At 40.2% G+C, this 25,856-nt stretch overlaps 1 long non-coding RNA gene across 1 annotated transcript; it reads left to right on the forward strand.

Moving 5' to 3' along the window:
• The first annotated feature begins 2,894 nt into the window (after positions 1-2,894).
• Positions 2,895-20,641, forward strand: LOC131381496 (uncharacterized). The gene is made up of 4 exons (XR_009210270.1): positions 2,895-3,586; positions 8,567-8,745; positions 13,688-13,748; positions 20,477-20,641. It is a non-coding gene; the product is annotated as an uncharacterized LOC131381496 (long non-coding RNA).
• Positions 20,642-25,856: the final 5,215 nt, after the last annotated feature.

Below are 25,856 nucleotides of genomic sequence, written 5' to 3' on the forward strand. Positions count from 1 at the left end.
GTGTTAGAAAAATCACTGGGACTAGGAGGGTAAGGACTAGATACCAACAATATCTTGTTTTTATTCTAACACCTATGCAATATAATTTACAAGACTTAGGGAGATTTACAGATCCTTTGCTAAAATAAGGCTTTCCTCCTTTTTTTCTTCCCTCCTGCATATTCCAGTTAGAAGAAAGCATTCTCTTTATGCATTCTTGCTTAAAAATTACTAAAATCACCAAAACCGTGCAATAAGTATTACCAGTTTTTAAGATCTTTAGATATTATATCATTTTTCTCCTAAAGGGAAGCCAGTGATGTAGTTGGGAAAAGGGACAGTTTGCAGAGGCATGGTAATTAGTAGCCCATCCTGAAAGAATGGGCAATTTTGTGTCATAAGGAGAAAACAGCAGGCCCAGAATTCCTGAAAGATATCAGGAACTGTGAAGAGTCCAAAATTTTACCCTACATACAAGCTAACAAGTTAACCTGCTGTAATTTCAAGGATGCAGGCAGAAGACACAAGACTCCTGGGCCAGAGAAAAGGGCATTTTACCCACTGCAATAGCAGTAGCCACAGTATTATCACTTTCTTGTTTCTTTCCTTGACTCCCAGTTCCTCCAGGACAACACAAGGGTCAGGAAATACCTGCTGATGCAGTGGGTTCAGTTGCAGGAGAGGAACCCTGAGTTTAGGAACCCCCCCATCTTTTATAATAGGCAGCAAACAAAGTGCCCAGTGTTTGCTCTAGAGGGAGACATTATCTCTGAACCCAAGGCACTTTACTACAAAGAGATGTCTGAAAAGATGGTCCAGAACAACACATTCTTCCTAAAGACAAACAGAAAGGCTGGAGATCCATAAATTATCTCACAACAGGAGCTAACTGTGTGTCCTTAATCAAGTTGTCTTTATTGAGCTTGTTTCCTTACTGACAAATTAAGGAGATCATTAACCAACTCATAGGATAGTCTGAAATAAAATATTATTTCAAACTCAAAACCAGCAAAATGGTGAGCTTTTTACTTTTTGTATTATGTTGGAGCATTTTCTGATAACACTGCTAAAAATGTAAGTTTCTTCTCACCAAATTTTGCACTAATAAGCCACAATCAATAAAAGCATAGGTGATTCCAACCCAGAAAACTTAAATGTTAACCTCTGAAATTAATAAGATATAGAAAGTTAATTAATTGTGTCTCTAACCTAGCAATTGTACTTAGGGATTCCTTTTCTGTCTTTTTAAATCCTTGTTCCTAAAATATTCTTTGAGCCTGCTCATTTGTTTCCTTACTAGTTGCCTCATTAGGGAATTATTTAAAAATTTTACAGATGCTAACATATAAATTTGTATGAAAAGTTTGATTGTAAGTTTCTTATGAGTATTAAATGAGATAATATATAAACTATCTAGAGGTATCAAGATTTATTTATATTATTATAAATAAATATAAATATAAAATTATATTATTTATATTCAATAAATATTAGTTCTTTCCTATAATTTTAACATCCTACAACTTAGATGCCATAAATCATACCAACATTAACATTTTGTAATTAAAATCATAAAGCCCTATTTTTCTGAAAGTTTTAAAATAATGACCATTTTCACCAGTTTCCATATATTTTCAGAATCAAGGTAATTGATTGCAATGACTCATGAAAAATAATACTTTAAGTCCACCATTAGCTAAGACACATTTATAACTAGAGCATTATTTTTAATTATCTCTATCTTCACAGTTCCTTTTCAGGAGGCTGGTACCTCTCTTTCCCAAGTAAGTCCATCTCTCCAGTTTCAGGGATGGAGAGAGGAAGATGTAACATTGGAAGTGGAAGGACACAATTTATAGGATAATCCCACTCAGGGCAAAAGAGGAAGGTAAATGTGTCTGCTCCCCCGACTCCGGTTGTTTGTGGGGGGAAGAGGAGTGTACTAGTTTGTTTTCACACTGCTGATAAAGACATAACTGAGACTGCATAATTTATAAAGAAAAAGAGGTTGAATGGACTCACAGTTCCACATGGCTGGGGAGGTCTCACAATCATGGCGGCAAGCAGGACAGAATAAGAGTCAAGTGAAAGGGGAAACCCCTTATAAAAACATCAGATCCCGTGAGACTATGCACTACCATAAGAACGGTATGAGGGAAACTGCTCTCATGATTCAATTATCACTCACCATGTCCCTCCCACAACATGCGGGGATTATGGGAGCTACAATGCAAGACGAGATTTAGGTGGGGACACAGGCAAACCATATCAAGGAGTTACAGAGTTAAGAGTGGGAGGCAGTTGAATGCCTGTGTTGGTATCTGCAGGGCAGGGCTTGAAGCCTAGGCATCAAGAGGGGGCCGGTTAGATTGGCTGAAAGGGACATGGAGACCAGAGGGGCTCCTTTCCAGTTCTTTCTTTGTGGGAAACATTGGGATCAGAGAGGGTTCTAAGCTCATTTCAGAAGCCCCCAACATACTTAAATGGGCGTGGCTAGAAAAATTGAAGATTGAATTTACTAATCATTCCTTGCTTCCCATTTGTCTCAGGATTAAGGTAAAAGCTAAAGAGCCTATTCTTGAGCCTAGCATGGTCCACGTAGGGTGGCCTCACAGCAGAGCCTTTGGGGTGGTGGACATGAGCCAGGGGCAGATGACAGATGTGGCAGTGACTCAGAGGAGTCTTCAAAACCCATGAAGGCTAAGGGGAAGCCAAATCATTAGGGCGGATCCTCCAGGGTCCTGAGACACTAAAAAAGCATAGACTATGAATGAGTTTATCCACCATAGATGTCAACAACAGATATCATAGGCTCCGTAGGATCAGAACTGGCTGAGGCAAGCTTCAGTGGAGCTCCATTCACATCCGTCACCACACGCTCCCCTCCCAACTCCAGAAAGCCCGTGGCCCCTCCCATGCTTTGGCTGCCATCTTGGAAAGGAGGGCAGGAACGTAGAGAAATCTGAAACACAGCAGTTGTCCAAAGAATCGAGTTAAGGCCCCCAAAACAGATAAAATTATCTTGTCGTGCTTTGATTCAGATTAAACTAAGATTTTTTTCCTCTTTACTCAAGACGTAGACACTTGATGAGAAACTGGTCTAGAGAAATCTAGGAGCTATATTATCTTTGGACATCCATATTAGAGGATGAGTAAATTTGTAATCCCATTAAGTATTTTGTTGAGCTTTCCAACAGTTTTAATTATTATTGGGAAAGAAATCAGAGAAGTCTCTAAAGCAACAGAGAATTATTGAGGTTTTGTTTGTTTGGGAATTTTAAGGTCTAGTACCGTGGTATTTTTTGATAAAGCATCAGCTCTAACAGCCTTGTAGTGCAGTTATCAAATTAAACAAAAAGGGATGTAAGTAGTCATACAAATTGCTCATTAAAGCTGATCGCCTTTTTTTAAAATGCCACCAAAGCTTTGGAGGGTGGAGAATAACCTAGTTGAAAATCTACAAGCAATGCTGTCCACACCCCGAATAGACTGGTCAAAAAGCCTTCATCCCGTCAGTCACTGACATCAACCTCATCCAAATCAGACACCTAAAAACCGGGCCTGACTTATGTGTCATGCAAAGGATGGCTCTTGGAAAAATGGAAAGGTATGTCATGATTTAGAACCCGGTCATTTGAAAAGCTGATTATAAGGTAAAATATGCAGAAGCTTTAGGAAAGGTATAAAAATGTCATGCAAATAGGGTACCGGGTTGGAGAAGAGCTGAGATCAAATAAAATTTTCTCATAAAGTGTGCTGCTGTATTTTCATGAACTGAGAGGCATGGAGATTGTGACAGTGAAGGCACAGGGCCTGAAGCCACACAGCTGGTTTAGAATCCAGCTTTCCCTCTTCCTGACCTTCAGAAAGTCACTCAACCTCTTAGTGAATGTCTAGATTTTCTCATTTGTAAATAGGGACAATATTAGTACTGACTTCACTGGTTGCTGTAAGAATCAAGTGTTAAGACGTATCAAGTGCTCAGAAGACTGCCTAGCATGTACTTATGTAAGTTTCAGCTGTCATTATCGTTCTTTTATTAATAATATTTTTATGCTGGGCGCAGTAGCTCACACCTATAATTCCAGCACTTTGGGAGGCCGAGGCAGGTGGATTGCTTGGGCTCAGGAGTTCGAGACCAGCCTGGGCAACATGGCAAAATTCTGTCTCTACAAAAAATACAAAAACTTAGCTGGGTGTTATGGCACCCGTCTGTGGTACCAGCTACTTGGGAGGCTGAGGAGGGAGGCCTGCTTGAGCCCAAGAGACAGAGGTTGCAGTGAGATGAGATCACACCACTGCACTCCAGCCTGGGTGAAAGAGTGAGACTGCATCTCAAAAAATAAAATAAAATAAAGAAGAAAAAGAAGGTGTAGTTGCAACAGTGAAATACTGTATCTGAAACATGGGTCACAATTTTTAAAAATACATAAATAAAAAATAGTATTTTACAACGACACCACAACTAGTATGTGTGAGTCACAGGTGCCTGCCCTCACAGTGTTCTCAGTCTAATAACTGGCATGAATTAGACGGTACATCCTTAGATGTTTTCCAGCTACCAGACCGATAGGTTGTAACATGAATATGAATTGTGTTTTAAATCTAAACTGCAACAAGTGTTGAGAAAATTGAAAAAACTAGGTTGCCTTCATACTGTCTTCTGAGAAGCCCCAAGGTTTGAGCAGTGATTTCTCTAAGGGAAGAGGTGAAAGGAATTAGAGAAAGAAGAGATGGGAACGCTTAGTGTGTCTTTTGAAAGATCAATGTCTTTTCAAAGATTGGCAATAGGCAAGTAAGATGTTGGGCAGACAGACTTGCAAATGGCAAGCTCTGTAGCTCTCTAAAATGCTTGGAAAATGGAGAATCTGAAGCAGGTTAAGAATTAGCCTTTTTTAGAACACGTGGAAAAAGTGGAAAAAAATTGTTTCGTTTGCTCTTGTTATCAACATAATTAGCAAACCATTTAGAACTTTAGCAAACCATTTAGAGCTTAAGAGAAACAAGAAAAAGTTCAAACTGGCCCATCTTTATATTACAACAAACTCTTGAGGTCACATTTATTTATACTTGACCCAACAGCTATGATTCCTGAAATACATCTTCTGAGAGCTATAATGTAACATTCTTCCAGAATGATCAAGTAACAATGGTCTTCTCCTGATTCACTTAAGGAAAAAGATGTAACAAATTTGTGCATAGAATTCTCTCATTTAAGTTCTTCTTCCATACATTTTCTTTAGTGTTTGGTGCTTATGACTGTTCATCTGATAACAAGTGGCAATGCAATTAAATCATTCAATAAGTGAGTGAAAGTTAATGAAAAACCTGAAAACTGACCGGGCTCAGCTTGTTTATTTTCGTGGACACGTGGGCTAAGATTTTACAGAGCACATATGTTATATTGTTCTATTTCTGTGTCCCACTTGTCCACTTGGCATAACTGCACATGCTGGTATTTCATAGGGTTGCACATCCCATAACTTTCAGGAGCTCAGACATATGAACAAGTCTGAAACTACGACAGTATATGCTCTTGATGCTTTAATACAATCTGAGAACCTATGTTTCCATGCCCAAGGGCTCTCCTGCCAACTTTGCAGCCTATTTGAGAAGCTGCAGGATGATAACCAACCATTAGCATCAGCTGTGCTATTTGTGATACAAAGAGACTCATCCACCGGGAACAGAACTGAGAACATTGTATCCCAGAACATTGCATCCTTGGTCTCGAAATGAACAGCAGCTTGATTTGATTGCAAAGCACAGTGGAAGAATTTGGAAAAGCATATTGTAGCTTGAATTCCATGGGGTCTGTCCACCTTCCTAAAACCCTTTTAATTATTAGGAAGGCGTTACCAAAGTTGGAATGATCATGCAGTATATGGCACGTCAAACAAGAAAGCTTAGCTTCCACATCTACGTGGTAACCTTGGGGAAATTATTAAACCATGCTCAGTGAAATGCAAGGGGAAGCTGATAATGATGCCTGTCCCACACATACTGTACCGGGATTTGGAGGAGGAGAAGGAAATAATTTCTGTACTAAAAATCTCCAGCCTCAACAGCTTGGGACAACAAAACAAGATTATACTTGCTAATTTCCAGAAATTTGCCTGCCTCGAAGAGGCCCCCGGTTTCTAGGGCATTTCCCAGGAATCTTCCTCTAAAACTGTATGCTGTTGATAACATGAAAGCAGAACCAAGACCAAGCTCCGGCTTTGCCAAGGTTTTATGATATTCAGAATAACTTAAGAGTGAGAACCAGCTACTCAAAGAGCCTGTAAACCCAAACTGACTTTGGGTGTTGTCTCTCACTTTTTGATTCCAACCATTCCTGACTTTCTGTCTTCTTCTTAACTAAGACTTACTGAGGGCTGTTAAGTTGTCAATGGATAATCTATGTCTCAACTTTTCAATACCTTGTTGCAGTGCTTCCGCCTGCAGTCCCAGCACTTTGGGAGGCTGAGGCAGGAGGACTGTTTAAAGCCAGGAGTTTAAGACCAGCCTAGGCAATATAGTGAGACCCTGCCTGTACAAAAAAATTTAAAAAAATTAACCGGGCTTAGTGGTGTGCACCTGTAGTCCCAGCTACTTAGGAGGCTAAGGTGGGAGGATCACTTAAGCCTGAGAGATCAAGGCTGCATTGACAAATGATGGTGCCACTGCACTCCAGCCAGGATGACAGAGTGACACTCTGCCAAAAAAAAAAAAAAAGTATGCACCAGGAAGACAAAATATAATGCCTTAGTCACTAACGCATGTTGAAGTATATGTACATATATACACAGAATTGTAGGCCTGTACCTATTTCTAAGCCATATCCTATACATGATGTGGTTTCAACATTCCAGAAACCTAGAAGTCCACAATCCTGCTCAGCCTTGTCTTCAGTTTCTGATCTTGAACAATCTTTCAAAGTCCACAGCCATGAGAAAGTCAACTAGAGCATCTAAAGAAGCAAAAGTTACCTGAGTCTCAAGTCTATGGCTAATTTACTTCAAGCCTGATCTTCAGAGAAAGATATGAGAATAAGAAAAGATTTCTAATGTGTTATTCTATTGCATTTTATCATTTTGCACCTTTTTTTCTTGTTTCTCATCCGTCTTACTCACTTTGGTCTATAAGCTGTGTGAGAACAGAAAATATAACTATTTTAGGTCAGGCGTGGCAGCTCACACCTGTAATGCCAGCACTCTGGGAGGCCAAGGTGGGCAGATCACTTGAAGTCAGGAGTTCAAGACCAGCCTGGCCAACATGGCAAAACCTCATCTCGACTAAAACTACAAAAATTACCCGGGCATCATGGCACACACCTGTAATCCCAGCTACTCAGGGGCTGAGGCAGGAGAATTGCTTGAACCCGGGAGACGGAGGTTGCAGTAAGTTGAGATCATGCCACTGCACTCCGGCCTACATGACAAAGTGAGACTCTGTCTCAATTAAAAAAAAAAAAAAGAAAAAATATAACTATTTTGCTCATTAATTTGTACCCAGAAATTAGGTCTAGCCCATAGTGAGCAGTCAGACAATCTTCCTAAAATGACTAACTGGTCTAGGGGAGAAGAGAATAGAAAGAAAAATTAGTCCACTGATACAGTTTGGCTGTGTCCCCAGCCAAATCTCATCTTGACTTGTAGCTCCCATAATCCCCACATGTTGTGGGAGGGAACTGCTAGGAGGTAATTTAATCGTGGGGTGATTACCCTAATGGTGTTCTCATGATAGTGGGTTCTCACGAGATCTGATGGTTTTATAAGGGGCTTTTCCCCCTTTGCTCAGCACTTCTACTTGTTGCCACCATGTCCAGAAGGGCATGTTTGCTTCCACTTCTGCTATGATTGTAAGTTTCCTGAGGCCTCCTCAGCTATGCTGAACTGTGAGTCAATTACACCTTTTTCCTTTATAAATTACCAAGTCTCAAGTATGTCTTTATTAGCAGCGTGAGAACAGACTAGCACATCCGCCTATGGAGTAAGAGGGAGATGAATAAACTAGCTGGGAGGTTAGCGAGCACAAATGCAGGAACCCACTCTGCGACACGTCCACTTGAGTAGCAAGATAATGCTGGGAGGGTGGAAGAAGGAGAACTTGGGCCTGGGGAACCATTGATGGCTGGGCGCAGTGGCTCACATCTGCAATCCCAGCACTATGGGAGGCTGAGGCAGGAGTATGGATTGAGGCCACGAGTTTGAGACCAGCCTGGGCAACTTACAGTGAGACCCTCATCTCTACAAAAAAATTTAAAAATTAGTCAGACATGGTGGCATGCACCTGTAGTCTCAGCTACTCAGGAGACTGAGGCAGGAGGATCCCTTGAGCCCAGGAGGTTGAGGCTGTAGTGAACTAGAATCACACCACTACACTCCAGCCTGGGGTGAGGATCTGTCTGAAAAATGCTTGGTTTTTTTTTGTTTTTTTGTTTTTTTTTTTTTAATTTTTACAAAGAGAGAAAATTAGGGCATTTTCTAGGTAAATAGTAAGGAGATAAGCTTAGTGACTTTTCTGCCCTCACGAAGCCAGTTAGCAGGCAATGCAGAGAAGAATGTGGACCACCTAAGTCCTGGTTAACTACCTTTTTTCTCAGAAGCAGGGGCTGCTAAGGGAGAGATGTGAAGGTCAAGGCAGCTCTGAGCTCCTGACAGCCACCCTTCCAGCCTTCTCCTGCCTCCCATAGAGAGATGCTATGGGCACTTGGTCCAGAGACTCAAATTCAAGGAAAAGAAGAGGCAACATTTGCAGTGTTGATCCCTGAGTTGAACAAAGGTGAGAGATAAGGGAAGAGGGTCATAGGGGCTGGGTGAGAAGTAATGTGGAGAGGGTGTGATGCTGGCGAGTTGGAAGGGACAGTGGTGGGGGAAGGTTCTAGGCTTCAGGAAAGAGCAACTGTGCCACGTTGTCAGTGTAGCAGCTGGAGAGTGTGGGAGGACTGTAGGGAGACCACGGAGGGGGAGTTGTAGGAACCACAGAAGCACTGGGAAGCTGTTGCCCGCTATGCAGCAAGGCCATGAGGCCCTGGGCCCTCCAGCCGGTCCCTGATCATGAGTTTGTGGCCTGTTAGGCCCTGGCCACAATGCCTCCTGATCCTGCTAATGTTTCTGCCTTCTCTCCAGCCAGCAGCCAGCCCCTCTCAGGGGCTTCTCACTCCACTCCATCAGAAGCATACCTCAAGCACCCATTTGCACGATCTCCTCTTTAATTCCCAAAGTTCAAAATCTCCACCTCCATATCTTCTGCCGCTCTAACAGTTGCTGCTTACCCTAAAGCCAGCAAATTGCAATGCCAAGAACAAAATTTCTCTTATGCTTAAAAAAAAAAACTTAAATAAAGTCTGTAAAATATAAGGGTGAGAGAAGTTGGCATTTCCACGGACTTAGATAATAGGTGCCCTGTGACAGAATGATCCTCTAATCTATCCTGGAAGCTACAAATTTTACTTGCAAAGTGATTTGTAACCACCTTTGCACACCTGAAGGTGACAGTCTGGAAATGCAGCTGAATTTTGTGGTAATCCTGAGATCACAAATAAGCTGTTTTTGTGCATGCAGCTGTATCCTTTGGCGTTTGCTGTATTTTGTAAACTGTGTCAGTATGATCGCTTGTAGCGTCTTGGAATTATCTGGCAATATTTTTCAGAGCAACCTCAGAATGCTTTTCACAAATGTCATTCCCTTATTCTTTGAGGGCTTTCATTGAGAAGACTCTTAGAGGTTGGCATAAAGTAAAATCCATTGTTTTCTTCAAAGCATTTCCTAGTTCCAAGAGATTCTTTTTGCACATATACAGACTCTCCTCCCCTTCCAGGTAGGAACTGTCTCTATGGTTTTCGCTCTGCATCCACTATTCCGAGCTCATTTCCTCCTGGGACTGTCCCTTCCTGGGACTGTCCTTTCCTGGTTCCTTGGATCTGTCACCCTCTGGCCACACTTCTATTCTTTCCCTTTGCTTGAACAGTATCAGATGGGGAAGATTTTTTTCTTTTATGTTGTTGTTTGTTGATCCAAGGTCTCACTCTGTCACCCAGGCCAGAGTCCAGTGGCACTATCATGGCTCACTACAGCCTCTACCTCCCGGGCTCAAGTGGCCCTCCCACCTCAGCCTCCCAAGCACCTAGGATCACAGGCACGCACTGCCACGCCTGGCTAATTTTTGTATTTTTTTTTGTAGAGATGGGGTTTCACTATGCTGCCCAGGCTGGTCTCAAACCCCTCGGCTCAAGTGATTTACCCACCTCGGCCTCCCCAAGTGCTAGGATTACAGGTGTGAGCCACTGCACCTGGCCCAGATGGGGAAGACTTCATCAAATATTCTCTCCTCTGTTTTTTCTCCTTGACTTCCTGGAAACTAAACCGTGAAAAATGTAAGTCCAAAGTGAAATTCCGTACTAATTTTTCAGAGCTCCCAGTCACTAGGAGACAGCTGCTTCAACATTTTAAATGTATTACCTTATTTCAGAAAAGCAAACATTATAACTTCAAGTAGGAACACTACAGTGTTGCTTGGCATTATTTTTAAAATCTGATTTAAAACTCCTTGATGAGCCAAATGTTGTGTTACGTGGACTTAGGTTCTGTCTTTCTTATGCTCAATCCTCAATATTCAGTGAGAATCCATGAAAAGAAGATAAATGAGGACATGTCTTTGAGAAAATACATTTAAAGACAGGAAAATGTAAAATGTAAAGACTGAGAGGGACCATATAGAGGGTCAGGAGGAAACACAGAGGATGTGGTTTCCAGATGCATGGAATCCCTTACTCAACCTCACATGCAAATACTAACTCAAAGATCTAAATGACAGAGCTAACTGTATTAGTCCGTTTTCATACTGCTGATAAAGACATACCCAAGATTGGGTAATTTATAAAGAAAAAGAGGTTTAACGGACTCACAGTTCCACGTGGCTGGAGAAGCCTCATAATCATAGCGGGAGGCAAAAGGCATGTCTTACATGGCAGCAGGCAAGAAAGAAAATGAGAACCAAGCGAAAGGGGTTTACCCTTATATAATCGTCAGCTCTCACGAGACTTACACGCTGTATGGGAGAAACCACCCCCATAATTCAGTTATCTCCCACCAGGTCCCTCCCACAACACATGGGAATTATGGGAGCTACAATTCAAGATGAGATCTGGGTGAGGAGACAGCCAACCCATATCACTAACACTATAAATCTCCTAGAAGAAAACATAAGTGTAAATCTTTCTGAGATTAAGCAATGGTTTCTAGATATGGCACCAAAAGCACATGCAATGAAAGAAACATAGATAAGTTGGACGTCATCAGAATTAACACTTTTGTAGTTCAAAGGATACCACCAAGAACGTGAAAGGCAACCCAGAGGATGGGAAAAATCTCCTGGACATCTTATTTTTGATAAGGGACGGGTATATGGATTACATAAAGAATTCCTACAACTCAACAATAAAAACACGACCCAATTTAAGAATGAATAAACAATCTGAATAGACATTTCTTCAAAGAAGTTTTACAAATGGCCAATAAACACACAAAAGATGCCCAACGTCATTAGTCATTAGGGAAACGCAAATCAAAACCTAAACGAGATGTGATTCCACATCTACTAGGATGGCTCAAATCAAAAAGCCAGATAATAATGAGCGTAGGCAAGGCTGTGGAGAAATCGGAACCCATAAACACTGATCGTGGAAGTGTAAAATAGTGCAGCCAGTTTGGAAAACATTGTATAGTTCTTCAAATGGTTAAACGGAGTTACAATATGAACTAACAATTTCACTCCTAGGTACATACCCAAGAAAAATGAAAACACATGTGCATACAAAAACTTGTGAACAAATATTCATAGCAGAATTATTCACAGTAGCAAATAAGTAGAAACAACACAAATATTCACCAATGAATAAATGGACAAATAAAATGTGGTATAACAATACAATAGAATACTGTTTGACAATAAGAAGGAATGAAGTACTAACACATGCAACACCATGGATAAACCTTGAAAACATTACGCCAAGTGAAAGAAGCCAGTCACAAGGATCACCTATTAGCTCATTTGTGTGAAATACTCACAATAGGTAAATCCATAGAGACAGAGAGTAGGCTGATGGCTGCATGGGGCTGACAGTCTCAACAGTAGTGAGGAGAGACTGCTAATGGGTATGGATGGTGAAAAATGTACTAAAATTGATTGTAGGCATATTTGCAAAATTCTGGATAGGCTAAAGACCATTGTATTTTATACTTTAAACGGGTCGATTTTATGATAGGTAAATTATATTTTAATAAAACTGTTATAGAAGAAAGAATAGTGGAATCATCAAGTGAGTTAAAGTTTGCTGCAAAGACTAGGAAGTTAAACATTTAAAACTGCCCAGTGAACTTCATGCACAGATCTCAGTGATGACCTCACTGAGAGCTATTTTGATTGATAAACTGGCAGGGATGTAGAAGCCAGTTTGGAGTAGAATAAGTAGTTAGTGGGAGGTTTCAAAAAAAAAGGGTGGAGAAAGCAACAAATCAGGAAATGTTTTCATTCAAGAAATTTGGCTGTGAAAAAGAAAAAGAATATTAGCTGGATGAGATAAGAGGTCAATGAGAACAAAAGAAGAGGCCTGAGCACATTTAATAAATGCGGCTGGGTATGGTGGCTCACACCTGGAATTCCAGCACTTCGGGAGGTCAAGACAAGTAGACTGCTTGAGCCCAGGAGTTTGAGACCAACTTAAGCAACACGGCTTGTAAAGCAGTAAAATATATATATAAATAATGAATGCTGCAGATTGAGGGACCAAGTTGATGAGAGAAACGTAACAGAATTATTAAGCAATGTGAGAGACATGTTTTAAGAAGCATGCATTTTAATGATATTTAATTTGCCATTTGTTGCAACTTTCTCCAGCATGGCTCAGCCGCCCATATACAGGGGAGAGTGCAGAGGGCGTAAGAGTCTTACAAGATAAGTGGCATAAGTCAGTCATGGAATTTATTTACACGATTGTTATGAGAAGAGGTGGAGTAAGAAAAACTGCTAGACTGCGAGAGAATAAAGTTCTCAGTGGATTCTGAGATAACTGAGATAAACGTTCTCTCACTCCATAGCATTTATCATTTATTTACTTTTAATTCTTTTTTTTTTTTTTTTTTTTTGAAGATGTGGTCTCGCCATTTTGCCCAGGCTGGTCTCGAACTCTTGCGCTCAGGCAATCTGCTTGCCTTAGCTTCCCAAGACACACACCTGCCTTAGATTGCAGGTGTGAGCCAGACTGGGAGACAATGAAGTTCTCAGTGGATTCACGTGGATGAGATTGAAGACTAGTCACTGCAGGAGTAGTTGAACAAGTAGGCTCCAAGAAGAGGAGGCTGAGATGTGAAGTAGAATGCTTGAATTAAGGATGGTAGTGGTGGAGCAGTTTCAGATGATAGAGAGCACATGTCACTGAGTTGGGGTGGGTGCACAGAAGAGGAATCCGCTGGAAACTTAAATGATTAGGAGTAGGAAGTTGTAATGTTGGAAGGGCCATTCACATGTTGGATTCACTCAGGATACCTGTGGTGTTTGGATGGAAAAGAATGACTGCAAATCAACAGGCAGAGTCTCTCATGACTGACAGAGAGTAGGGGTTGGTGCATGACAGTGATCAAGGAAGAGAGGGTGGTAGAGAAAACCATCATGAGTTCCAAAGTGGCAGGAATTTTTTTTGTTTGTTTCCTTTCTTACTAAACAGAGTGGTCGAAGAGAAGAAACCAACAAGAAATGTAATCTACCTCCAGAAGTCAGGAACTCAGGTAGCCTTAAGGATATCAGAAACAACGAAATATGGATTGGCAGAAGAATCTTCACCGCCATCTTCAGATATAATTAATGCAGCTGTTGAATTTGGCTCAATATCCACCTATAATTTAGCATATTGCCCATTACAGATTTTTGCTGCCTTTTCTTGCCTCCTTTTCATTTTTACATCCACTTATTCCCTACGGAAATTACAACAGTAGTGTTGTAAAGAGAAATAATCAGCATTTTTGTTTTCTTGTGTATGATGTCCTGATAGTACAGCTACAAATGGATTTGATGTGCTGAATAATGGTCTACTAGGTCTAAAAACGAAAGTCTAGACCCTTAGTCAAAAATAACTTGGATCTATATGGTACTTTCCAAGAAAAGAGGAATTATAAGAAAAAGAATATTGGTTTAATGTTCTGTGAGTAAATTTTTTTCTTAACCTATTCTGTCCGGCATTTACTACTTAGCTGCATTCCTAAAACATAAATTTCACAAGGGCAGGAGTCTTTGTCCATTTTGCTCATTACTGTGTTAGAAATACTAACAAGAGTGTCTAACAGGGTAGTCACATAATAAATACCTGTTGCATGAACAAATGAGCTCTTATCAGCCGGCATTTTGTTGAGTTCCTAACATCAGCGGTACACTGGCACTGTCCTGAGTGAAATTAAAGACAGAATTTTCGCAAACAGAAGCATGTTAGAAGAATCACCTAACAATGAGACAATCTACACTCTATGAAAGCAGAACACAACCCGCCAGAGGGAATGAGAAAAAGGAAGGGGTGGAACCCAGCCCAGGAATCGCAAAAGCCAAGGGGAGAAAGAAAAAACAAAATAAAGGCCAGAGAAGAAAATGCAGCAGATGCGCACAGGTTTGACACCTGGTTAACCGCAGTAGCTCCCAAAGTGCCACATTCCAATAGGCTTTTGGAGAACCATGGTCAAATACATCTGTGAAATGATCAGCTAACCAAAGTTTAAAACGTCCCTTTTTACTACACCACTTTTTGACCCTTTGCCAAAGGGTTTTGCAACTTCCCAACAGGGGTCTTTGATGACAGAATCATATGTATATATGTATGTGTGTGTAGAGGAGTCTCACTCTGTCACCCAGGTTGGAAAGCACTGGCACAACCTCGGCTCACTGCAACCTCTGCCTCCTGGGTTCAAGTGCTTCTCTTGCCTCAACCTCCTGAGTAGCTGGGATTACAGGCATGCACCATCATGCCTGGCTAACTTTTTTTTTTTTTTTTTTTTAAGTAAAGATGAGGTTTCACCATGTTGGCCAGGCTGGTCTTGAACTCCCGACCTCAAGTGATCCGCCTACTTCAGCCTCCCAAAGTGCTGGGATTACAGGCATGAGGCACCACACCCGATGTGTGTAGAATTTCAATGGACATGTCTAACGTGAAACATATTATGGAAAAAATGTTAATCCAAACACAACATTGTAATAGGGTGCTGAGGCTAGACCTCAGCTGCACTGAACGGCTGGCAGCTCTGAAGCTGGAATGTGTCTCTGGGTCGCTTTCTGCTGGGTCATCTTAACTGACAAGTGCATGGAAAATGCTTAAGTTTCTACTCCCATTGATCTCAGAGCAGAAGAATGACACAAGCTTCAAGCAGGTTTGTCAAGGATTGCAATTATTATGGGCAGGTGCTTCTCTGCAAATATTATATTCACGAATGTTTTGGGATTCTTCCAGGAGAGCCTAGCTACAGGGAGTTGCAGGGATGTGGGAATTGAAAGAAACAAGACATGATATAGAGAATTCTGGAGGAGGTAAGCAGACCCTAGCAAAATGGCCATGGGTTAGGGTTATGAAGAAATAATAACCGATAACAAGCCTAAGCAATGGGAGAGGTCAAGGAATTTTAAGATCAGAAAATTTTAATTCTAAGAGCAGATATCAAGTTTTAAACTTCACTCCCCTTGGTGGTAATTTCTGGAAGTGAGTATCTTCTTAGTTAAGTTTGTGAAAGATGACAGCTTTGAGATACCCATGGCTGATAATCTTGGAAAGAAAACCATCTGATAGACAAAGAACCTGGTTCCCCTCCAACCATCACACTTGTAACACTGACTTGCCTGTGTAATCGAGGTGATGTAATGAGGGAAAATCTAAGGGTACTCTGAATCACCCCCACAACCACAGGTGGATTTTCTCTAGGAACTTCTCTTGCACTGTAGCTAGATTCCTCTGTAAGGATTAAGTGAATATAAACACCTACATGGCACTAAAGCATAAATAATCTGTCAACAACTTAGGCAAACAACGAGAAAAAGTGCATGGCACTTTGGGTGGAACTACTGAGATTACAAGAGAACGTACCTGAATACAATTTACACCAACACCAGCTAATGCAACAGTTTGCAAAAATTTGTTAAATTTCTCACCCCAGCCTCAAAGAAATAACTAAAAATAAACAGGAAATTCAAAAGAAAATGTGGTATTAAAATTCAGAGAACAAAATGATTTCTTATCACTTGTAGTTGATCTTTTTAAAATTTTTATTTTTATTTTCATAGGGAAAGGATCTTGCTGTGTTGCCCAACCTGGTCTCAACCCCCTGGCCTCAAGTGATCCTTCTGCCTCAGCCTCCTGAGTCACTAGGGTTGCAAGCATGAGCCACTGCACCTGTCTCATGTAACCTCTCTTAGTGCAGAGATTTTCTTTGTTGGTTGCTATATATACCAGCACCCATATTAATACCTGCCCAAAGTAGGTGATCAATAATTATTAGTTGAATGAATGAAGGTGCAATAATTACTGAGCATCTGCTACATAGTAGGAGCTGCATAAATCACAGTGCCTATGGAAAGGTTGCTATTATCACCGTTTTGCAGATGAGGAAACGTGACTTACAGAAGTAACTTTCCTAAATTCAAGAAACTAGTAGGTAGCAGAGACAAATCCAGAATCCAGGTATGACCTAAATGCTTATGCTCTTTCCACCTCATTCCTGTCAGACGCAATGTTTTTTTCTATAACAAATATTTTAATGTGTCCTTTACTGTCATGAAATCAATTCAGAGAACACATCTTTGCATACATAAGCTCAGAAAAATCAATGCAGTGTCCTCACTGTAAAATAAAACATAAAAGGAATGTAACTTAAGACAATGAATATGCAGGTATAATCACAGCAGAAGACAATGAAACAGATCCTTGCCCTCATCCATAGAAATTTCCTGACTGTAGATCTGCAAATGCAGAATGACGAAGTGATAAGTATTAGATATTCAAATACCTGAGTGCACTGCCATTGACTTGGTAACATTCCAAACAAAACAATATGCAATTTTCTCCATGTATACGGTAGTTGAACTTCTGGAAAAGTCACTGTATATTAAAATTATGTAAAAATACTGGACACAGAATACTACTTTTTTAAAAAAAAAATACAGATGAGGTCTCACCATGTTGGCCAGGCTGGTCTTGAACTCCTGGACTCAAGTGATCCTTCCACCTCGACTTCCAAAAGTGCTGGGATTACAGGCATGAGCCACTACATGCCTGGCCACAGAATACTTCTTTGTTGAACAGAACTAGCTCCTACCCACTGAACGCCAGAAGTACCTGCTAGTCTAGTGAACAAAAAAATCTTCACACATTTTTAAAATTCCACAGAGGACACAGTGCCACCTTCTGCCTCACTGGTCTTCAAGGGCAGTAAGAGGCCAAAGGAAGAGACTAACTTTTTTTATTTGTACAAACTTACAAGGTACATCAGAAACCGTGTAATATGTCTATAATGCGTAATGACCAAGCCATGGTATTTAGGGTGTCCAACACCAAAGTACACTACATTTTTGTTAAGCACGGTCATCCTACTCTGCTATTGAACAGTGAATGTATTCCTTCTATCTTACTGTATGTTTGTACCCTTTAACAAGCTTCTCTTCATCCTTCACCTCCTCCCCACTCACCTTTCTCAGTCTCTCTTTCCACTCTCTATCTCCAGGTGATCAAATTCTTTAGCTGCCACATATAATTGAGAACAGGCAATATTTGTCTTTCTGCACCTGGCTGATTTCACTTAACATAATGACCTCGAATTCCATCTATGTCGCTGCAAATGACATGATTTCATTCTTGTTTTATGGCTGAATATTACTCCGTTGTGTATGTATGTGTGTGTATATACATATATATACACACACACACATACGTGTGTATATATATATGAAAACATATATGTGTGTATATATACACACATATACATACATATACATACATATATACATCCACACACACACACACACATATATATATATCACATTTTCTTTATCAATTCATCCATTCATGAACACTTAGGTTAATTCCAGATCTTGTCTATTGTGAATAGTACTGCAATAAACATGTGAGGATAGGTATCCTTTGATACATTGATATTGATTTCTTTTCTTTTGCATAGATAGCCAATAATGGGATTGCTGGATGGAATGGTGATTCTACTTTTAGTTTTTTGAGAAATCTTCGGACTGTTTTTCCTTTGCGGCTGGACTCACTGTATACACAAGTTCTCTTTTCTCTGCAAAAAGTAACAAACTAATTCAAACTGCTCATCTAGGGTTGAGAGATCAGGAAAGGCTCCATAGTGAAGGCAAAACGTAAGCTGAAGCTTGTAAAGTCGGGATGACATCTCCAGGCCAGAAAGCTTACAACACTTTCAGACAGCCCTCCTCACACACCCAATCCTGCTGACAGAGAACTAGAATACAGGAGAAAGTTTCAGGACACTGTCCTATTGGTGTGGGGGAAATGTAATTAATGACATGAATCAATTTTAATGACCTCTGCAGGAACTAGGGAAGCCAGGTACTTACCCCAGAGCTCTATAAGGATTTTAGCAAGTGTATCCCACAAAACTGGGTCATTTGTGGTGGCGGTGGTGGTTCTTTTAAGCCTCCTTATGAGCCTATTCTGTGCTGGGGCTCCTTGGTAACATTTTGAGCACCGGGTGTATTAGGCTACAGATTCAGAAGAAAAATGATGCTAACAGTGTGGTCTGTGGTTTTTCTCTGGGAGCTAGACTGTGTGCCTCTGATATTTCTGGATCACAGTTTTGATTGTCTGATACCTTGGGCGATCTTAATCACGATGCTATGCTTAATAAATCTGTTTGATTTGAAGTCTCGTCTACTCTATTGAATCAACATTGCCCTGCATTTGTGCCTGCATGTGTTGGTGATGCTGTTCAAGCATCTGTCCAAATTAGTGCACTTAGCTTCATTTCCTTCCTTGGGGGAATCCTGTAATTTTTCTTACTATAGAGTTTATTAAGAGGCCTTTATTGTTTATATTCCCTGTTGCGAATGAGTCCCTTGGAGCTGTTAACAAATGACTCATAATAAGTTTGACTAGATGATCTCTAAACTTCCCTCCCAGTTCCAACACTCTATGATTTTATAAGTAGAACATTAATTTCTCTCATTTGTAGAGAACTTAAATGTCACAGGCAGATATTGAGAACATAAAGCGGATCTTGGTGAACCGTCACATACTTGTACATGCTGAATACGAGACACAGTGGGAAGGGTGTTTAGGGACAAAGAAATTGCTCCAGGGCTTATGGTGATTAGGCTTGGGTGGGATTTGAAAAGATGCTACAAAAAGTAGATTTATCTTTTTAAGTGTTTGGTCCAGGGAAGAACATCATCTATTGGAAAAGAGGCTTAAAAAAGTTCTGTGAGATGAGGCTGAGGGCAGTGGCTCATGCCTGTAATCCCAGCATTTTGGGAGGCTGAGGTGGGCAGATCACTTGAGCCCAGGAGTTTGAGACCAGCCTGGGCAACATGGTGAAACCCTATTTCTAAAACAATATAAAAATGAGGCTGGGCGCGGTGGCTCACGCCTGTAATCCCAGCACTTTGGGAGGCCTAGGTAGGCAGATCACGACGTCAAGAGATTGAGACTATCTGGCCAACGTGGCGAAACCCCATCTCTACTAAAAATAAAAAAATTAGCCGGGTGTGGTGGCACATGCCTGTAGTCCCAACTACTCAGGAGGCTGAGGCAGGAGAATCACTTGAACCCAGGAGGCAAAGGTTGCAGTGAGCTGAGATCACGCCACCGCACTCCAGAGCAAGACTCCATGCCAAAAAAAAAAAAAAAAGTATATATATATACACATATATATATAAGCCAGGTATGCTGGTGCACACCTGTAGTTCCAGCTACTCAAGAGGCTGAAGCAGGAGGATCGCTTGAGTATGGGAGGCAGAGGTTGTAGTGAGCTGAGATCATGCCACTGCACTACAGCCTAGGTGACAGAGGAAAACCTCATTTCAAAAAAAAAAAAAAAAAAAGGCGGGATGATACAGAAAAGGAGAAGAAAGTATAAGTAGTAGACACTGACAATTACATTCTACAAGTAAGATTTCTGTGGAGTCTAGGTAATTTTAAGCTTTGGAGAAAATAAAAAAGAACCTGAGATTGTTTCCAAGGCCCTCACAGTAAGCTGGCGGCCAGTAAGTCCATCATAGACCCTAATACCGCCATCTTGGGTCTGAAAAAGATGATCTATGAAAGAGGGTGCATGTTTGAAGAAATGCACCATAGTTTCACAACATTGCCATTTTCTACTTTTATGAAACATATATTCTGACTTGTTACTTTGAGCTTTGTTATTGAAATATAAAACTCTATGTACGTTTTTGTCTTATAAAAATATATATCACCATTTTCACAGGCGTACCCTCATTTCTCTCTTTTTTTTTTTTTTAGCAAATTCTCCCAGATCCTGATAACTCATTTCTGAGGCTTCATCTTTACCAAATCTTTCAATCCAAAGCAAATGAATACTGAAAATTAATGTACCCAAAGCAAATGAATACTGCACATTCACGTTGAGATGATCTCTAAATGTAATTAGAGATAATGTAATTAAAATTAGAGTCCTCTTCTCTAGCTCATCCTTACTAATCTGTACTGGATTTCTCTATCTTCTTCATTTCTGGGTTCATTTCCAGTTTTTTCTTTCCTATATTCATCTTCCATCCTGTCTATTTCTATTTCATTTCTGTAAATGAACATTGGTCCATTCTGTTTCATGCTTTTTCATTCACCTCAGAAAATCTCCTTTTCTATTCCCGGATGACTTCCATACATGTTCAGTTCGAGGAGGTTTGTATTGCTGCCTGTCTCACTGCACTTCCATTTCAGGACTGGCCACATCTCTTCTGTGTTCTTTTGTGCCACACAACTTTACTCAGGGAGTTGTTTTTTATTACTTCGACTTATTCTACTGTTTTCTTTTCAGTAACCCCTCTCTCTTATCCTTTTCCCTCACAGATACACAGACACACACATCACAACCGCCACCACTACCATGCTCCTCATTGCGAGTCCCTTCATCTCTCAATTCCATTCATTATCCTAAAACAGAATATGTAAATCCCTCATTCTTACTCCAATTTAACTTTTATCTCTCCTCTTGCCTCCTAATTCAACCCCATAACTCTTATATATCCATCTATTCTCCTCCTTTTCTTCTGTCAGGAGATCATTTCAGTAATGTTTATGAGAACAGATTGCTTATTTACCACTTCAGTGAAAACAAAACCCCCCAAACCACAATTCAAATATTAAGACAGAAAACTGACTAGAATGTTCTTATTCATTTAGCAAACGTGCTGAGTAGTGTACTGAACTAGCTCCACTTTTTGAAAACAGAATTATCAGACATGACAATGACCCTCAAGGAACTTTCTCCTTCTTTAAAAATCATAAAATCACAGACTAAATGTGATCACTCTAGAATGTCTGAAATGGAGGAGCTGACAAGAGATCTGAGATTTCTATCTAATATGTCCTTTGAAGGTCAAAATATTTCTAACAGAGCAGGCCTCCTATAGCAAATGGGAGTTTTCATTAAAGATGCAAATATATATCCCAAAATGAAGTCACTGAAGATAGAAAAGAAATGAAGTGAGGACAGCGAGCTGGCTCATGCCTGTAAGCCCAGCACTTCGGGAAGCCAAGGCAGGAGGATTGCTTTAGCCCAGGAGTTCAAGACCAGTCTGGGCAATATAAGGAGATGTTACCTCTATTTTTAAAAAAGAAGAGGAGAGGAGGAGAGGAGAGGAGGGGAGGGGAGGAGAAGACAGGGGAGGGGAGAGATGGGAAGGGAAAGTGAAGCAAGGAAAGGGAATGAAAGGAAGGCGAAGAGGGGAAGGAGGAAAGGGGAGAGAAGGGAAGGGACGGGAATGTGAGGGAAGGAAAAGGAAGGGAAGGAAAGGAGAAGAAGGAAAGGAAGGGGAAAGAAAGGGAAGGGAAGGGAAGGATAGGAAGGGAAAGGGGAAGAATAGGAAGAAGGAATGGAAGGGAAAGGAAAGGGAAGGGAAGGAGAAGAAGGGGAGGAATCTAGGTAGGATGCTATGCATAGATAATGTAGCTTTTAGGAAAAGAAACCAAAAAACCTACAACTACACCTGAGTATTTTAGAATACAGAGCACCACACCCAGAATATCCTGATAATGAGTACTGGGACTTTGGACAAAATAGAAGCCTCCGTAATTATAGATGAAGAGGCTTTCAGTAACCCTATTTGGTGGAGCCAGAGCAGCTAATTTCTATCTCTTCGATGCTACTCCTCCCAAGCCTCAGAGGCTCTTCCAAAAAGAAAGTATATTCACCATGATTAGCTTCTAGGGAGCCACTGTGACCGTGGGCTCTCAGAACTGAAAATAACTCAGCATTACACCTTTCCTTCTTCCTACGTAACAACCCATGCACAAACTCAAGTTTTATTCGTGAACTAGTTTCTAGAGAAGCAGCTGACATAATTACTCACAGATTATTCACAGGATAAAACTTCTCGGTGCTTCAAAAGGATTCTTGATACACTCATTCGACCATAGTTACACTTCATACCTGGCATGGAAATCTGGCAAACTGAAAATTGGCTGTAAAAAGGATATTTCCAGTGAAACACAGAGCAAACCCTGCAGAGACTAACTTTACTTCCCCAGAATTCCCATTGCTCTGGATCTCACCCACTTAATTTTTATTGCTGTCACTGAAAATTTACTTCACCAAACTATCAACTGTAAGTTTCTACAGGAAGCTTCTTGCAGTATAAAGGGATCAGTGAGCAGAAGTATTCATCTGTTTACATTCTTCCATTGCAATTGACAAAATAAGAAACAAAAGGACTCTATAAAAGAACCTGCAATATCAAAAAATGAGAACATTGCACTAAAGGAAAAGAAAAAAACACACTGTGTTAGTTCATTCTCACACTGCTATAAAGACATACCCAGGACTGGGTAGTTTATAAAGGAAAGAGGTTTAATTGACTCACAGTTCTGCATGGCTGGGGAAGCCTCAGAAAACTTACAATCATGACAGAAGGTGAAGGGGAAGCAAGGCACCTTTTTCACAAGGTGTCAAGAAGGAGAATTAATACACGAGAAACTACCAAACACTTATAAAACCATCAGATCTCATGAGAACTCACTATCGCGAGAACAGCATGGGGGAAATGGCCCCCATGATCCAGTTACCTCCTCTTGGTCTCTCCCTTGACCTGTGGGGATTATGGGGATTGTAATTCAAGACCAGATTTGGGTGGGGGCACAAAGCCTACCCATATTGCAAACATTTAAAATAGATTTCTGTAACTGGGTACAGTGGCTCACGCCTGCAATCCCAGCACTTTGGGAGGCTGAGGCAGGAGGATTGCTTCAGGCAAACAGTTTGAGACCAACCTGGACAACATAGTAAGACCCCACCTCTGCAATAAAAGATTTATGATAGAAAATAGAAGGAAACAGCATTCAGGATGTCCTTCTGAACATAAAGCAAAGCCCTGACTATAAAATAAGACATAAAAATATGCAATGATAAGACAACTCAGTGATGAGAAGGGTTGAAATGGTCATGAAACAGGTAGAAATTTTTAAAGAGCAGAATGAGACAAGGCTGTGATGTGAACGACAAGCTTGAGTTAATAGGCTGAAATACAGTAAAAAGAACACTGAACGTCTTAGGCTTGAGTCAATATCATGCTTCTAATTATGATAGCCTTGGAACAAGCTTTAATATCTGAGTTATTCTCCTTTTAGTCTTCTTTTTTCAAATGTTTAAACATAATTCCACACTTTCTTCCTTTCAATAAAAATTTTCCAGATCTAACAAATAAAATACCACTGTAAATGTATGCAAACAAAATATATATTAAGTTGATGAGAATGTCTATTTTTACTAGCATGGAGTCAATGAATTACGTGTTCTCATTTATTTAAGGCTGATTTCTTGTCTACCAACTAAGGTACTACACATTTTAATTAAGTTTTTATTAAATATATTCCCATATACTGTCACGTTTACCTCTTATTTGGGACCCTAAAGCTACGCTCTCTTAAAGGTGAAACACTATGGTTATTTTTGTTAAAGTGAAAATGGCCACATCACCTTTATAGTTAACATTGCTTTATAAACATTCTGCAATAAACTAAGACTCTTAAAAAGCAATGTAAGTACAAATATTTAAAGTAAGGAAATGACTTTTTAATGATGAGCAGATACTTGGAATTCTACCTTCAAGAAAATCAACTCAACTTGTGATAACTAAGGTAAGAGTTTTGTAAGATGGTAAGTTACAATAAGATTAAATAAAATTATGGCTGTAAAGTATCTGGACAAAATTACAATGCTTCACTGTTTATTAGTTTTTAGTGTTATTGCCTTAGCTATTCAAGCATATACTAGTGCACATTTGGGAGAACATTTCTATGTGGAAATGTGGAAGAGGAACTGATGGGCATGGGCCACGCACATTTTCAGCTCCACCAGATCCTGCCAAATGGCTCACCAATTTACAACCCCATGAATACTACGGTGTATACACACTCATGTGTCACTTAACAATGAGGACATGTTCTGAGAAATGTGTCATTTGATTATTTCATCATTGTGTAAACATCATAGGGTGTATATAAACAAATCTGGATGGTATGGCCTACTACAGACCTTAGACTATATGGTATCATCTATTCCTTTTGCTCCTAAGGCTACAAACCTGTACCCATGTGACTGTAATGAACACTGTAGTCAACTGTAACACAGTGGCAAGTATTTGTGTATCTAAACATGTCTGAGGTACCGTGCAAGGTACAGTAAAAATATAGAATATAAGAAAAAAATATAAGACACTTAGCATGAATAGATCTTGCAGGACTGGAAGATGCTCTGGGTGAGTGAATGAGTGGTGGGTGAATGGGAAGGCCTAGGACATTACTATACACTACTGTAGACTTTATAGACACCGTACACTTGTGCTACACTCTATTTTAAAAACAGTTCTTTCCTCAGTAATGAATTCAGCTCAGCTTATTGTAACTTTTTTACCTTATAAACTTTTAAATTTTTTTAACTTTTTGACTCACGATAACAGCCTAAAACACAAACACTCTACTGCTATACAAAAATATTTTTTCTTTATATTCTTATTTTATAAGCTTTTTTCTATTTTACCTTTTTGTTTGTTTTACTTTTTACCTTTAAACTTTTTTGTTAAAAACTAAGACACAAACACACCTATTAGCCTAGTCCTACACAGGGCTGGGATCATCAATGTCCCTGTTTTCCACCTCTGCATCTCATCTCACTGGGAGGTCTTCAGGGGCAGTAACACACGTGGAGCTGTCATCTCCTATGATAACAATGCCTTCTTCTAGAATATCTCCTGGAGGACCCGCCTGAGGCTATTTCACAGTTGGCTTTTTTATACATATAAGTAGAAGGAGTACACTCTAAAATCACAATAAAAAATAAGGGAAATAAGTAAACCAGTAACATAGTCATTTATCATCAAGCATTATGTACTGTATGTAATTGTATGTGCTAGATTTTTATACTATTAGCAGTGGAAGTCTGTTTACACCAGCGCCATTGCAGACACATGAGTAATGCATTGTGCTACAACGTCACTAGGGGACGTGAATTTTTCAGCTCCATTATAATCTTTTTTTTTTTTTTTTTAACAGAATTTCAGTTTTTGCCCAGGCTGGAGGGCAATGGCATGATCTCGGCTCCCCGCAACTTCCACCTCCTGGGTTCAAGTGATTCTCCTGCTTCAGCCTCCTGAGTAGCTGAGATTAC

This window comes from Hylobates moloch, unplaced genomic scaffold (genome assembly GCF_009828535.3).
Source record: "Hylobates moloch isolate HMO894 unplaced genomic scaffold, HMol_V3 SCAFFOLD_2, whole genome shotgun sequence".
Lineage (NCBI taxonomy): Eukaryota > Metazoa > Chordata > Mammalia > Primates > Hylobatidae > Hylobates > Hylobates moloch.